The sequence below is a fragment of the Pteropus medius genome, unplaced genomic scaffold (assembly GCF_902729225.1).
Source record: "Pteropus medius unplaced genomic scaffold, Ma_sr-lr_union100, whole genome shotgun sequence".
NCBI classification, from domain to species: domain Eukaryota; kingdom Metazoa; phylum Chordata; class Mammalia; order Chiroptera; family Pteropodidae; genus Pteropus; species Pteropus medius.
In genome coordinates, this window is record NW_024354500.1 from 7294036 (window position 1) to 7309859 (window position 15824).

At 39.3% G+C, this 15824-nt stretch overlaps 1 protein-coding gene across 9 annotated transcripts in view; it reads left to right on the forward strand.

The window, feature by feature from the left end:
• The window catches only part of BACH2 (BACH transcriptional regulator 2), a 307297-nt gene that overhangs the window by 163748 nt on the left and 127725 nt on the right, over positions 1 to 15824 (forward strand). For all 9 annotated transcript variants that reach the window (XM_039853053.1, XM_039853052.1, XM_039853058.1 and 6 more), the window contains one exon: positions 11254 to 11402. The gene's annotated coding sequence lies outside the window, so the exon portion shown is untranslated. The remainder of the gene's footprint in view (positions 1 to 11253; positions 11403 to 15824) is intronic.

Here is a 15824-nt window from a genome sequence, read left to right on the forward strand (position 1 = left end):
ATATTCTGAAATTAGATTGTGGTGATAGTTGCACAACTCTGTGAATATACTAAAAACTATTGAATTTTATGGTACGTGAATTGTATCTCAGGTGCATACTTAAGACTCCAGGTATAAATGGTCCTGACTACCTAATAGACAGTAGCAAGGGTTGCTTCTAAAATGCAGAATGTATGCTGAATCCATAAATGAAGAGTTAGAGGGGCCACAGAGTGGAAACCACCATTTACTAGGCACCTTCTGTGTCTCAGGAACTGTGCATACATCAGCTCATTCAGTCATCCTTAAAAAAAAAGAAAAAAGAAAACTCTGTCGGTTGGTATTATCATTCCTGTCTTTTTTTATATGAGGAAGTTGAGCTTTCATTTAAATTAGTTGACCAAAATTAGTCAGCTAGTAACTTCAGACGGCACCAGGATCTGTCTGACTTCAGGCTTATTCTCCTCCCACTGCAGCACACTGCCACTTGAGGAGAAACCCTGTCCCTGGCTGGACAGAGACTGCGGGGCCTGCTACTAAGAGCGGTGGGCAGATTATTCCCAAAGGGCAAAAGTATGAAAGGTTGAAGGGTGTTTTTGAAGAAAAGGCAAAGGAATTAAATATAACATGGAGACTGTTACTTTTATGGTAAAGAAAAAAAATCAAGTTTAATTTTTTTTTTAATTATAAAATGTCAGAAAGGTAGCAGGGAAAGAGTGATAAATGGGGTGGGATGGGGGGTGGGATGGGTGTTGGGGAACAGCTGTATCTGTGAGAGGAAAATAAAGAACAGAACCCAAGAATATCAGGGTAGCGCAAATATGTCGTAGACTGACGAGAGAGACGAGAGTTCGAAGAGTGGCCATCTGACTTGGTGAGAGGCGCAACCATGTTGACAGTAAGTTTGACCAAAACAAGAAAAGTCATTTCTCATACAGAGACTAAAGTGGCACCAGAGAATATCACCCTGGGATGGTCCAGGGACCAGGATCCAGTATAGGGCCCCATGGACAAGTGAACTCTTGTTGTTGGAATTCATTCACAGCAAGGGATTTTAACCTGGGTTTATGTATTCTTCAGGGTCCGTGTATTTACAGGCTTCTAAGGATCCTTGAACCCTTCCCATTATGTTGAAAGTTTTTGTGTATAAGCATCTTTTTCTGGGGGAGAGTTATCAGGTTGTTAAAGAAAGGTTTTTAAAAATGAATTTAATTGTTTCCTTCCAAGTGCCAAGCTAATTTTCTGGCTGTGTGATAGATTGTGTTAAATGGTCTGGCACTCCTAATTTTTGGAATAAAAATGAATTCTTAGCGAATGATCTCACTGCCTGCAGTGCTGTCTGAGTCTGTCCTGGCATTTGATAGAACTTGTTAGGGGATTAGGTAAGACAGGATGTTGGTACATTTGAGGTCATTAAACTGAAAAAGGAAGGGGGAAAAAAAGAAATCTTGCTAAATATATCGTGGAGTTGAACGAAATGCTGAATAGCTAAGGGACGTTCTTTGTGCTCTGTGCCAACACTTTTAAACCCTGCTTAAATAAAAGAAGTGGCGGAGACAGCTCCATCCAGACACAGTGCACTGGTAAATGCCTATCTTTCCAAGAAATACTGTTTAACTTGTCCTTTTATGGAGGAGATGTGGAAGGTTGTGTTGTCCTGGGTTCCGTAACATTTTTGTAAGTGGATACAATAATACAGTTCCTGGAGAAACAACAAAAGCTACCTTTTCACCAGCAGCAAGCATTCTCACGGTTCCAGTTTCAAGAGTAGGAGAATAACGGAGAATATGTCACAGAGAACATAATGTGTATGAAAGGTTTTGTTAGATAAAATGTAACCCCCACAAAAGTTTATTTTCTACCTGTCTTTCCCTTCAGTTTTTTTTTCAGCGGGGGGCAGGGGGGTGTCCCTTCAATATTATTTTGAATTTACTATTCAGAAAATACTTAAAAATGTGTTGGATTGGGTAGTAATGATGGTTGCACAACAAAGTGAATGCGTTTAATTCCACTCAGCTGTACACTTAAAGATGTTTAAAATAATAAATTTTATGTTTTGCATATTTTACCACAATTAAAAAAATGTATTGGATAATACAGAGGGAAAAACCATTTGCCTTTTGAGATGGGAATTTCAAGTGTCTTTATATGTTAAATGTCAAACTCTTTCCTCTGAGCGATATGAATATGTAAGTAACAAGCAAAAAACTTGTGTGGGATGAAAATGCTCATTTAAGTACTGTGTGGTCCCAACTCTGCCACATGCTGGCTATGGGACCTGGGACCATGTATCCAAAGCAGATGATAAGCCTTCAATAAATGATACTTTCTCCTTTCTTCCTTCCTCTCCTCACATCTCAGTGTCCTTATTAGTAAAATGGTCTCTAAGATCCTTTTCCTCCACTCTGCCCCTGATCATTGTGGTTTGCTGAAAAAAAAAAAATTAAAGTCTGCAAGAGCAGTCTTCATTCCATATGGACAAACACAAGCGCCCCCCACCACCCCCCACATGTGTACACACAGCAATTTCTGCCGGTTCAGATGCTCGCTCTCCTCTGCTCCCCATTCTTTCTCTGCCTCAGCCTGCTAAGAGTGAGCCATGAGCTTGGAAATGGGAATGGAAAGGAGAAAATGTTGAGGTGACTCGAGACAGAGGACTGGAACAAGAAGGATCCTGGCGGTGGATGTCAGGCTGGGTGAGGGACTGCAGGAAGACCCTGATGGTGCCACGCGGTTGTGGGTACAGTGAGATTCAGGGCCATAGCCTCAGATTCTTTGAAGGGTACGTGACCACAGCAAGATTAAGCATGATTGATTTTTATACAAGGCAGATGGTGGCAAGAACGTGGAGACTGTAAATCCAAAGAGAGAAGCTGAGTTTGTCATGTGAGGAAGAAGCAGCAGGAAGCAGAGCCTGTGTGAGAGAAGTCTTGTGGGGAGATGGCAGCTGGAGGGAAGGGTGAGGACAGGTGTATGGCCAGAGTCTCCAGTCCAGGTTCAAACTGGGAGCAGAAGAGATCTGGCTATAATAAATCTTAGCCAAGAAAACAAAAAAGATTAAAGGAAAAGACAGAAAATAAACTTTTGGTGGGTTACAGTTCATCGAATAAAACCTTTCATACACGTTAGGTCCTGTGAGTCTCCTTGCGAATCAGCAGACCTGGAGTGGTCTTGGGGACCCTTGATGCCAAGAAAGAATTGAAAACAGAAAAGTCCGTTACTATGACCGTAGCCGTGGGCCAGGTGAGAAATGATGGTGTTGGTAATAGAGATGGAGCAGACAGATTAGAGACCTAAGTTGAAGATACTTGCTGATGGATTAGATGTTAGAAGTGAGGGAGAGAGAAAAATCAAACATAACTCCTAGGGTTTGGCTGGAATAACTGGGTCAGTGGTAATGCCTTTCCCTGAGATGGTCCATCCCCACCACTTAGGCACTACATGCCTCACCTGTCTTCAAGGTCCTAGGCCAGACTTGCAGCCATCGCCTCTGCTGCAGTGGTCAGCTCTATGTGGACCCCACCAGCCTCACATGAGGACAACCCACCAGCACCCTGCCTTGTCTGAGACCAACTGGGCACCCGTACCAGTGCAGCCTGGAAGTCAGTGGGCACCTGCCTCTGGCAGATAAGGCTGGCAGGCATGTGTGGCTCCCCAGAATTTGCAGGTTTTCTGGCTGATGGGTGAAGCGCAGGGAGAGACAAAGTTGTCAGATATGGAGAAGGAGGCAGAGAGCCCTCAGGAGGAAGACAGCCCAGACCAAGTGTTGAACCTGGGAGGAGTCAAGGCACTATTGATGCCCATCCAAGTTTTCAAGAAACTGTCTTTCACTGAGTTGACAGGGACTGCCTATAATGCATGCTTATCTATACTCCTACAAATTAAATTAGTCACTGTCTGTATGATTTCATGGATGATCTTTGACATAAGGATGGAAAATATGGTATTTGGAAAAAAATGCCACATCAGAACCTGCTTCAGGCATTTTCTGCTTGGGCATTGCCAGGGATGGTGATGCTCTTCAAAGACTGGGACCCAGACATGAGACACCTGATGCACTGCTTTCACTGCCACATCCCGTGACTTACAGTTTGCCTTCAGAGAATAATCAGGGTCATCTTTTTAAAAGATACCTGATAGTACTTTTTCTAAGAAACTGCAAAAAGAAAAAAAAAATTATTATATTATATAAAGTATAACCATTTTAGTACTAACAAGCTAATCAACTCTTTTTATACAAATAATTAAATTATTGTAGGACCCGAAGCTTTATCACTTTACTTCGACATTTTACTGGTAGCATATGTAAAAGAGGTCACATTTCCTCTGGGGAGAGGGATGTAGTCTCCCAAACTGTAGTGGATGGCAGCGTTGCATAGCAAAAGGGTGGCTTTTAGAGTCATGCAAGCGTGGATTCAGTTGCATGTCATCCCCTTTACACCAGTGTGACCGTAGGCAAGGCACTTGGCCTCTCTGAGCCATAGTTTTCTCATCCACCAGACAGACTCTAATAATACCTGTAAAATTCCTAGCACAGTTCCTAGCACATAGAAGTTTCAGTTAATGGAAATTATTATTATTACTATGTATAAATGCAGACCAGTATTCTATCTTTTTTTTTTTTTTTTTTTGTAATATACAATCTACAGAAACCTCAAAATTATTTCAGGTTGTGTATTTTCAACACTTGTTTCTTTTTAGCTTTTTCTTTTCTGAGTTATCGGTGGCGAGTAGTTCTGATTGCATCATCCTGTTATGATAGAGGTGAAATATCTGAATAAGCTCTCCACTATATTTTGGGAACTTAAACACTTTGAATATCAAAGAAGTGAATTTTCTAGCTGTGGTTCTCCAACTAGAATAACTTGGTCCCAGTGCCTGAAATGTGTAAGTGGAAACTTTCAGAGATGTTTTATCTTAATCTTCTCCATCCTGTCTGAAATGGCTGAGTCTCCTCCCCAGTTCTTTCTCTGTTGCAGAAAAAAAAAGCACATTTCCTTGCATCACCTTCCCATGCCAGTAGAACAAAACACAAAAGCCACAAGACTGTGATTCAAAGGTCTCTGCCTTATACAAGTGACTATTAAAATTCTGTTTGAAATGTAGATTTTAAAAAAATCCATCTCTCTAATTTCCAAAAAAATAACATCAGTTGACCTCTTTCATTTTAAAGCCCTCCGGCCATAGAACGGTGTATGACTATGCCACTTAGTGTTTCTGAATATGAATAAAGACTCCAGGACCACGTACAGCTAGCATGTGTATGTACTGCTAAAGCTGTCACCAAATTTTTAGTAATAGTCCTGTACAGCATGAGACCAGTCGAACATCTGAGATTTGACTTTTCTAGCAGATGATAGTCTCTAAGTGCAATTTGTATTTTTGGAAGTAAGTTTTGAACGCTTATTTTGTTTTCTGACCACTGTAGTTTATTTTTCTACTTGATCTAGAGGAAAAAAAGTGACTGTGTGTGTGTGTGTGCGTGTGTGTGTGTAGGTAGGTAGATGTACAAGCGTCTTTTATTAGCCCTAAAAATCAATAGTGTGACTTTGGGCAAGGAGACCAGAGTGGCATTTTGAAGCTATCGTGTCATCCAAGGACAACCTTATTGGGACCGCTGAGCAAAATCAGCTTGTTTTGTTTGGTGAATCTTTCACCTCAAGTGATAATATAAATACGATGGAGAAAATTAGCTTTAAAAACACTGTATCCTAGAACGTGATGTCCCTGCCCTTTTAAATTTAAGCAAACCTGGATTCAGATTCAAAGCATGGAACGATTCTGAAAATTTTGTCTTCTTTGCTCTGTATTACTCTAAATCCTAGTATGGTAGAAGAACTGATAGAAGAGAACTGACAGCAGGAGTTCTTGGGAAGGGAAGCAATATTGGAAATTGGAAAAGCATTAAACCAAACCCCCTTTATGTTTCTCAGAAATTATGTTGTTGCTAATAGATTTGTGATGTAGATAAAAATGCCTCCACCTGTAGTTTCCTGGGGAAAAGCAAATAGGGCTTTGCTCATCAAATCCCATTAAGCCAGTAAGAAAATCTTAGCTAAGAGTTGAGTTGAAGGGATAAAGAATGCAATCAGCCTTACTTATACAAGAAGTACCTTCTAGAAAACCTGATCATTTCACAGCTAATTGGTATAAACGTTCCTTTGCCCACTGCTTGCAGCTGGAGACCCACTTATACTTTTTATAACTGTTGCTGTAATTAAATGCCATTTACTTTTTCTGAGCTTAAGAATGCAGGTCCCACTGACTTTTTCTTTTAAGTAAATTTAAGCTTGTACAAGAGTAAATCACTTACAGATAATTTCTCATATCTGAGATATGTTACTTTACTTGTAAGTGAATGAATAGTAACCATTCAACTATCTCTTTTTTAAACTTTCCCCCAGCTTCTCTAACAGTAAATATGAAGAAATGAAAAAGCAGTGCTTTCGTGCTTAGTGTAGCATTACCATATCTCCTCACCCACTTTTCCCTAAGAGCAGTCTGGCGAACCACTTCAAGGCTTTGTGAGGTCATTGGAAATCGATAGAGCTGAGAAATGCCATGAGGACAAAAAAGTGTCCATGGCTCTCTTCTTCGCCATTGATTTGAGATGCCTAAATGGTGCCCAGCACCCAGGAGGAGTCAGTAAATGCTTCTTGAATGAATGACTGGGTATTGCCCTATGGGGTTCTTGGGTCTGTAATACATCCAAGAAAACTAGTATGTGAGGCAGCCTAGATAGAGCCACCCTGTCCAATAAGGTAATTACTGACAACATGTGGCTATTAGAATTTAAATTAACTGATTAAAATTTAAAATTCAGTTCTTCAGTCACACTAGGCACCTTTTAAGTGCTCAATAGCCATAGGTGGCTGGCGGCTGCCATATTGGACAGCACAGATATTGAACATTTTCCTCATTACAAAAGGATTATTAGACAGCACTGATAGAATATCATTAGTGGAGGCCTAAGTTAGTGGCTCCAGTCTTTTTAAAGTGAAATTCCCATGTGACCATGATGTATACTCATACTACGAAAAGTAGCCCTTTTACATATCTTCCCCAGCATTGTAGGAACTCAGTCAAGAAAGGTGGGTGGCCCACAGAGGTGGCTGTCTCTTTGAAACGGATAGCCAAACAACCGTGGGGCTCTAAGTCTCATCGACATTCCGGTAGTATCTACTTACTTGGCTATGCCAATTGTTAGAGTAGGGAAATAATAAAGAGCTGCTGTTTCAAGCTCCTCCAGTGCCTCCTCCCTATGCCCCAGCAGCCCTGGCTATTTACGTAGGATGCCCCCAACCTCCCCTCAATCAAGCAAAATGAGTTAGTTAATCCCTGTCCCATCCCTGGGGGTAGGAGGCTGCTCAAGCACCCTGCCCCAGCACTACAGGTCTCAGATTGGTGGGTGCTGCCTTGGGCCTCACAGTGGCTTGGCCTTCAGGAGGGACTGCTCCCTAAGAGTTTTTCTTAAGGCTGCCCCATCCCTACTGGGGCCAACTCACAGATCACAGAACCACTGGCCTCAAGAAGACCTTAAAACCCTCTCATCTAACCCCCTTAATTTATTGCAGAAATCAAGTCACAGAGAATCACTTCGTCAGTTTGTGGCTAATTCAGAGATAAAACTCAAATCTCCTAACTTGGTTGTTTTTTGTTTTGGGGATTTTTTTTTTGCTGTATCTTCCTGTTCTCAGTTTCCTTAACTATGAAATGAGGATTAATATCTTTATGCCTCACACAGTTGTTAGTAAAAAGAATAATGATACCCAACATTTTATGTTTGTCTTACAGTTTGCAGAAATTCTCCTGTGTGTGTTCTCATTTAATCCTCACAAGAATCTGTGAACGGTATTAGACTTAGAGACAGTGGATGACCTGCCCAAGATAACAAAGCTGCTGTGAGTAGCTGAGGTCTAAGTCTCTTAGGGCTTGGGAAACTATAAACTCTTATAAACCTGAGATAACATAACCACATGGCCTTACTAGTTTTTAGCTTGTGGTATTTTGCAGTTAAAGATTTAGTAGTGACATTGAAAGTGGTAACTTTGTTCAAGTGATGCTTTTTTTTTTTTTTGCTTTGATAATGTGCCAATTGCACAGACTTTGGTTTAGCATTCAAACAGAAGTGGGCCGCTTCGAAGTATATTTTTAAGATGAGAGACTCCAAATTCGTAATTAGCTTTAGAAATGCTAGTTTTACAGTTTGAATATCTAAAAAGCTTCTGGAAATCATTTCTCTATTACTGGTGGTTTATTTTTTTGTATTCCCCATCACCCCAAGCAATTAGGCCCTTTGGAAAAAAACGAAGTATGTTCTTTGAGGGGTCATTTCCTTTATTCGCACTTTATTTTTCACACTCTGTAGCCCTGGTGTACTTAGAAAATAAACCATGCATCTGATCGAGGCAAAGGCAAATCATTTAGAAGCCATTCTACCCACCTTATACCTGGTTCTTGGGGAATGCTATTTAAGTAATAAAGAGAAACCACAGAAAAGGTCCACTTCTTGATAGTCTTTTGGTCTTTAGATAATTTTGATCGAAACAGTCCTTACTTTTAGATGAGATTGTAGAGAAGATCAATTTAACTCATTCCCAAAAATAAAATTGAAAAATTTTCGCATCTCTCTTTCTCTCTCTCTACCTTAGTCATTTTATAGTATATACTATGTTCTACTATGCAGCAATTGAGTTTATAGATAAAGGAAAGAGGTTATTTCATTTCATATACAAAATAAATATCTCTTCAGTTTTCTTTTATTAGCTTATAAAGATTGTGGCATTCTCTACACCAGTTATCCTGTAAGGCTAAGTATATATAAAGGTAAAAGAAAGTTTATTAGAAGAAGCTGTAAATGTAAAGGAACTTAGGGTTGTGAGCCCTGATTTATTAGTACTAATTTATAGTTACATTTGGAAAGAATGTGTTTGTATGTTTGCTGGTTTTTTTAAATGTTTATTATGTATATGTCTTCATATTTTCTCCCTATATACCGTTTTGTGTTATACACAGCAATTGAGATTCTCAACTCTCTATTGTACTCTGAGATATAGCCTCCATCCTGTCAATATAGGACCTTCAAAGTATTTACTATTATCTAGATTTTCTTGGATGTTATTTATGCCATTTTCCCTCCTTTGTGTAGATGCTATGGAGGATGCTGACCAAAAAAAAAGCATGAAGGTGAAGTTTATGATTTATAGCCAGACTTGGAGTCATCAAGTCATTGAAGTATCTTGGAATCATTCAAAATACTAGACTTGAATGAAATTCCAAACCTCTAATTCCTCCAAAGGTATTAGGATAGAAGAGGGACTGATGAGCATGCTAATACTTTCAAACTTCACAGCTACCAGTTTTTATACCAGTGCACTTGGCATTAAATAAGGTAATGCATACAGGGCACCAGCACCAGAGCTGACACATTGTAAGCGCTCAGGAGGGCTAGCCATTGTTATTCGCCTGTCTGATTTGATTTTGTCTTCACATCTCTTCCTGCTCTCTGATGGCCATGCTGAAAAGCAGCGAAATGTCCAAGAAATAGGAAAACACCAAAAGAAAGGGAAACTCCAGACCTCAGTAGTCCAGAATCAGACCTTATTAGCCCACAGATAATCGGCAGCTGACTGCTTCTCTTCTCATGATGGTGTGTGAATAATTTCCATATCCCCTCATACTCTTTTCCAAGTGAAGACCGCATGGATACATGGCAACTCCTCCATTGCCCAGATGTAATTCAGTATGGTCTTATGGTCTTATGGTCAATTTGATACAAAATCTACATTAATCTCGTCTCTCACTTGTTATGTGAAAAACAATGAGCTGTTCACTGTCTTCTCTTTAAGAAAAATAATAATATCTAAGTATTGGTTGTCACTGATTAGAACTTTGTTAAGATAAGTGAGGTGCAAGTGTATTTTTTTGTGTGCCTTTGATAAAGTGGGCAATTAAACTTAGGCTGTGGCAGGAGTTTAAATTGGTACAACTTTTCTGGAAAGTCATCAAAATTCATACCATTTTACCCAATAATTCCTTTTCTAGGAATCTACCTGAGCAAATATTCAGAATTCAGGCAATCTGATATCCATACATATCTCCCAAAGTGTTATTTGCAATAACAAGCAAACCAAAAAAGAAAACAATATATAATTCCAAAAATGAGAGAAATAGCTAAATAAATAAAACTCTTTTCTGTGGGATGTAATATTACATAGACATAGAAAAGCACATCAAAAAAATTAATAACAGGAAAATGCTCACTTTTTTTTTACATTGAATGAAAAAGTGAAAACAAAACTTGAAGTATTTTTGTGTATATGAAAAGAGAATCCTGGTCTATAATCCTTCATCCCCAATTCTGAATCCAAAAGTTTTCAAAAATCAAAAGGATTTTTTGCTAACTTCTTTGGTGGGAAAACCTGATCTGAACTAATGCGAGGCTCTGTTTTGTGTGACTTAATAGGAATGTACATCTGTTTTGCCAAAAAAATATTTAATGTGTTTATGGAGTACTGCTCCAGACTCTGATGGAGTATTACGTGATAAGTGGTAGTTGCATCGTCACACTCTCTAAAATCCAAAAAGTTCAAAATTCTGAAACATATTTAGCCCAATAGTTTTAGTTAAGAGGTTATGGACCTATACAACAAAATATCATCAGTGGTTTATCAGAGTCAAGGTTAGTTACAGTTGATCTTTATGCTTTTCCATATTTTCCAAAATGTTCTATAATAGGCATGCATTAATTTAGCATCAGAAAAAAAGGAATGTATTATTAGTTTAAAAACAAACATTTGAGATATCATAGAATTATCTCATTTCAGTCAAAATTCTCGACTTTTTTTCTTGACTTGCTTCCTGTGTCGTCTTGTTACTAAAGCCACATGTGTCTTTTAAACCAAAGTGTTCTGATTTGTTGAAAGAAAACATTCATGAGAAGAAATAGAGAAGGAGAAACTGATTGCCCTGTCTCCTAACTGCTTTTGGGTTCGGGAGAGCACCCAGCGAGCGATGGATGCTCACGTAAAGGAAATACTCAATAAATAATGGCTTCCACCAGGGTGGAGCCCAGGCATTAATACCATGGACTGTTTTATCGTGTTGTGTTTATGTGGACAGATCAAGAGGTACACAGCCAGAGGCACAGTAAGATCGTTCTGAGGTCGTAACAGCAGGGGGAAGGGTGAAGCAGGAGAGCAGGAGGGAGGGGGAACATTTAACAGGTGTGGTTTACTCTGCTACTGCTAATGACAACTCTTCCTCCCCAATCAGGTGGACACTCACTAACCCGTCACAAGGTTGCCCCACAAAGCTTTGGGGTCCATGTCTGAATGGATTGCTGTAGCCTTCTCATCTCTCCCTTCGCCCGGTTCCCTGCATCCTAAGACTCCAAGCCAGCACAGGACCTGGAAAAATTACATGTAAGTTTTGATTAAGGGTTCTTTTCTCAAACCAACAATGGTAAGAATTTTCTTAGGTGATAATAACATATAGCCTAAGCACACACAAATAACTTTTCTTTTAACAAAATATCTTGAAAATTATAACTGAAGAAGGGAGCTGGGTTAGATTCTGCATGTTGGTGGTGCCTTAACTCAGTGATTCTTAAACTTGAGCTTGCATCAGAATCATCTGGAGGGCTTATTAAATTACAGTTTGCTGGGCCTCCTGTCCAGAATTCCTACGTCAGTAGATCTGGGGTGGGCTGGGAACTTGCTTTTCTAGCAAATGTCCAGGTGATGCTGACAGAGCTGGTCCAGGGACCCCACTTTGAGAATCACTGGTTTAGCTCAAGTGTGACTGAAAAGAGGAGTGTTAAAAGTAGAAAAGTGTATTAAATATTACTTAAATTAAACATCACTGAATTAAGATATTTAGTGCTTCACTTGGTACATTGACTCATCTCTCAGAAAAGAGAATTTTAAGGTCCTCTCATCACCATTACATTTGAAAGTCCATCCAAGTAGATGTCATTATCTGTCAGCTTTACTCCAGATCTGCTGGTACCAGTCATTGATTGCCCTTTGTTTTCAGCAGGTATGACTAACAGTGCTGTTATTAGGCTAAAATGACAGCTCTAGTCCTTTTGCAAGTGTGCTCATCGTACTTTTAGACACACTCAAAAAGGAAAATCTTTGTTTTTCCCAGGTTGGAAACACACTGCTCCCTTTCAGAGTGAATCATCATACTGTCCTTCCCCTCATACACTTAAAATGTGACTTGATTTTACAAAACACATGGGGGAAAGGAGGCATCTTTAACAAACAGACCAAGTCAGCAAGTCCAGGTTTTTGTGGGGTTTTAAATTCTCAGGACTGACGTATTTTGAAGATCAACATGCTATTGTTTTAGCTTTGGATCAAGCCAGTCACCTCTCTACTAAGGACAAGAGTCATTTATTCCATGTCGATTAATAGAAATAAGTAGAAGAGTTTGGCTCAACAAATACACACTTGGATATACGTGAGCATTCATGTAAATGTACATATAAGCCTGTGAATATATATGCATTTTGTGTATTTCTAAGCTTTCACTGTAGGAATTTTTTTTGTTTCATTGAGTCAGTGTGAGTGTAAAAATAGTATGAGTGATGCTGTCCAGAAAATGTTTGAGAAACTCCTGAGCATTTTAAATCTGTGGATAAGCCCCATGATTTATAACATTTTACTTGGATGTGGTCAATGTTATCATTCAAAGTAGCACTTACAACTTTGAGTGCTTTTATTACAACTCCATAGAATTGAGAATAATCACTGTTAAAGCAATTCCGAAGCAGATGTATAATGAAGGAGGATATCTATTTCCTAAACATTAGCAGAGCCCAAAATCCGGGCGATAGATTAATTGCATGTGTTTAAAATAAAAATCACAAAATCAGAAAAATAAGACCAAAAAAGTGATAGGTGCTGAACTGAAAAAGTTCTACAGGAATTATTCCAGAGCTAACTTCTGGGAGCTGCACAGAGGCTAATGGCATTGGTATCAGGACTGACAGAGTTGTGAGTGATGTAATTATCTATTATTACTCTACCCTCACAAACTGAAACATCTCTGTCAAGCACTAATTAGTTATTCTGCACAGCATTCTTGGATGGAAGGTTTCCAGTTTATGAAGCATCTTCACCATGAAGTGAAAGAAGTGGGTCAGATCAGATGCTCCTTAATCTCACTCTTGCTTTGGCTTCTGTGAGTATCCACGTCTACATATCAGGTGTTTCTGTAGGATGACCTTTTATGTCAGTCAGTTTCATAACCACAGTCCGGAGGGGTAAGAAGCCTTCTGAGATACCTTAGGTAATTAGAGCTTCAAGCCCAACCTGGGTCAGCCTGCCTGGATCACTTCCCGCGCCCTCAGGCAAAGCGCTCAGATCACCTAGTACTTACAGCAACTTTATAAAATACCATGCATGTGTGTGGACCAGGGTATGTGGGAACCATCTGTTTTCTCTTTAATTTAGCCGTGAACCTAAAACTGCACTAAAATAAAGTTTATTATTAAAAAAACCTGAATATCAAAAAGTATGACAGTTCCTCAAAAAATTAAACATAGAATTACCACATGATCCAGCAATTCCACTTCTGGGTCTATATCTAAAAGAAATGAAAGCGGGGACCTGAATAGATATTTGTACACCTCATGTTTATAGCAGCATTATTCACAATGTCAGAAGGTGGGAAAACCCACATATCTATCAACCAATGAATGGATACAGAAATTTTAGTCTGTACATACAATGGAATATTATTCCACATTAAAAAATGAAATTCTGATATACTGCAACATGAATGAACCTTGAAAATACGAAGTGAAATAAGGCAGACACAAAAAGACAAATACTGTTTGAACCCACTTATTTGAGATATAGAACAATCAAATTCATAGTCAGAAAGTAGAATAATAGTTTCCAGGGGCTGGGAAGAGAGAAGAATGGGAAGTTAGTGTTTAACGGGTACAGAGTTCACTTTGGGAAGATGAAGAAGTTCTGGAGATGGATGGTGGTGATGGTTGCATAGCAATGGAATGTACTGAATGCCATTGAACTGTACTCTTAAAAATTACTAAAATGATAAAATGATATTTTACCACAGTGAAAAATACTGAATACCAGAGCTCACTTTCATTCCAGGAATACTATGCAGAGTAACCAACTAGTGCTTGGTGGGGATGTTATTGTTTGTGAGGGCGGAGTAAGAATAGATGGCCGTGTCCCTCCCTCACACCTCCCGATACTTTTCCTGGTGTGCTTTTGGGCAAGGGTGAGGGATTTGCAGAATGCTCTAATTCAGTCTTAGGAATGGATTTCCTATCAGTGCAAGGACACATTTGTCAGAAACTACCAGGGAAATATGCCATAAACAACTGTAATCTCTATCAAAATGCCCTTTGCATATAAAAGAAAGCTGCTTCACTGTGATGGAGGGAATATGTACCCACTTGTGCTCCTATAGGGAGACTACTCCAGTTTATCAGACATGTTTGCTCATAAATGAGTCCACGTACAGGGTGCCAGCGTGCACGAGATTACAGAGCTGTGTGCATAGCTGTGGCATGTAACAGATCTTGACCAGTGATGGTAGATATTGAGGCAGGAACCAGGTTGAAGCCTGGTAGAAAATGAAAACTTTGAAAGAAAATTAATAGCATATAGTTCTCCTGAAACAGGGCCTCAAATTATTATAATGCCTGTTTTACATACTTTAAATGAAGTATAATTTATTCCCCCATCACTAAATCTTTATAGTATTGGATATTACTATACCATAAATCACAGAACAATTTAGTGAGTGACCTGCAGCCCTGTGAGAAATATGCAGTATTGGACCCAGTAAGGTAGTCCATGCAGGCCCTACTTTGGGGGAATTTTGCTTTTTAGTCTATGTTTCTAGAAAGCTGATCTTGGAGAACAATCGGTGAATTCTCATGGAACCTAATAGCCATGTTTTCTTCAGCTTTTCTTTACTACTTTCAGGCCCGGCCTCTGACCAAGATTGTAATTCCTGAAAAGCAGTGCATAAAGGTCCATAGCTTCAAAAAGCTCAGAAACCTCTGTCCTAAATTACCCCACTTTATCCTTACAACATCAAGATTATTTATGTATGTGTATGCATATTATGTACATATACATACATATGTATGTACTTGGCTTAAAGAAATGGTATAACCAAGAGAAGAGGTAGTATAAAGCCATCAAAATTACAATACATATTGTGATAAAAATCAGTCCCCTCATTCCCACCTCAAACTTTCCAAACCTGCTTAGAAATAAACTCTCCACGCCCTTCACTTAGGTGATGGAGAACAGGGCAAAGCAACAAAAGTTTAAGAGTCATTTGCCATAGGGAGCTGCTAAGATATTTAAAAAAGTGAAACTGAAGGTTTTTACAGAAAAGAAAATCTAGGTCAGCCAGTTTAAGAGAAAAGTAAGTGCTTATTCCTCCTTGACATCCACATGTAGCTACCAGCACCCTACGCTTGAGTTGAAACAACATGGATACAGAATCTAATGAAAATTAATTCAGTGCCGTGAGTTCAGAGACCATAATTTTTGGATGGGCACACTGACACATGTTTCTCCTAGAGAAGACCAGCAAACCAACAGTCACCCAGACAGAATCACATAAGGTAGAGAATGCTAACAAAGACAGACCCTTGGGGATTCTCCTTAAGGCTCTCATGTTTCCTAGGAATCAGATGTCCCTGGTTCCAGGCACCAAATTCATGTTTAATGGTAGCCTAGGTACCTGGAACCCAACTAACCAGAACCCTGAATTAACTACCCTTCTACTTTCCCACCCCCACTCAAAACCTACCCCCTCCCACACACCCAACCCTACCACACATA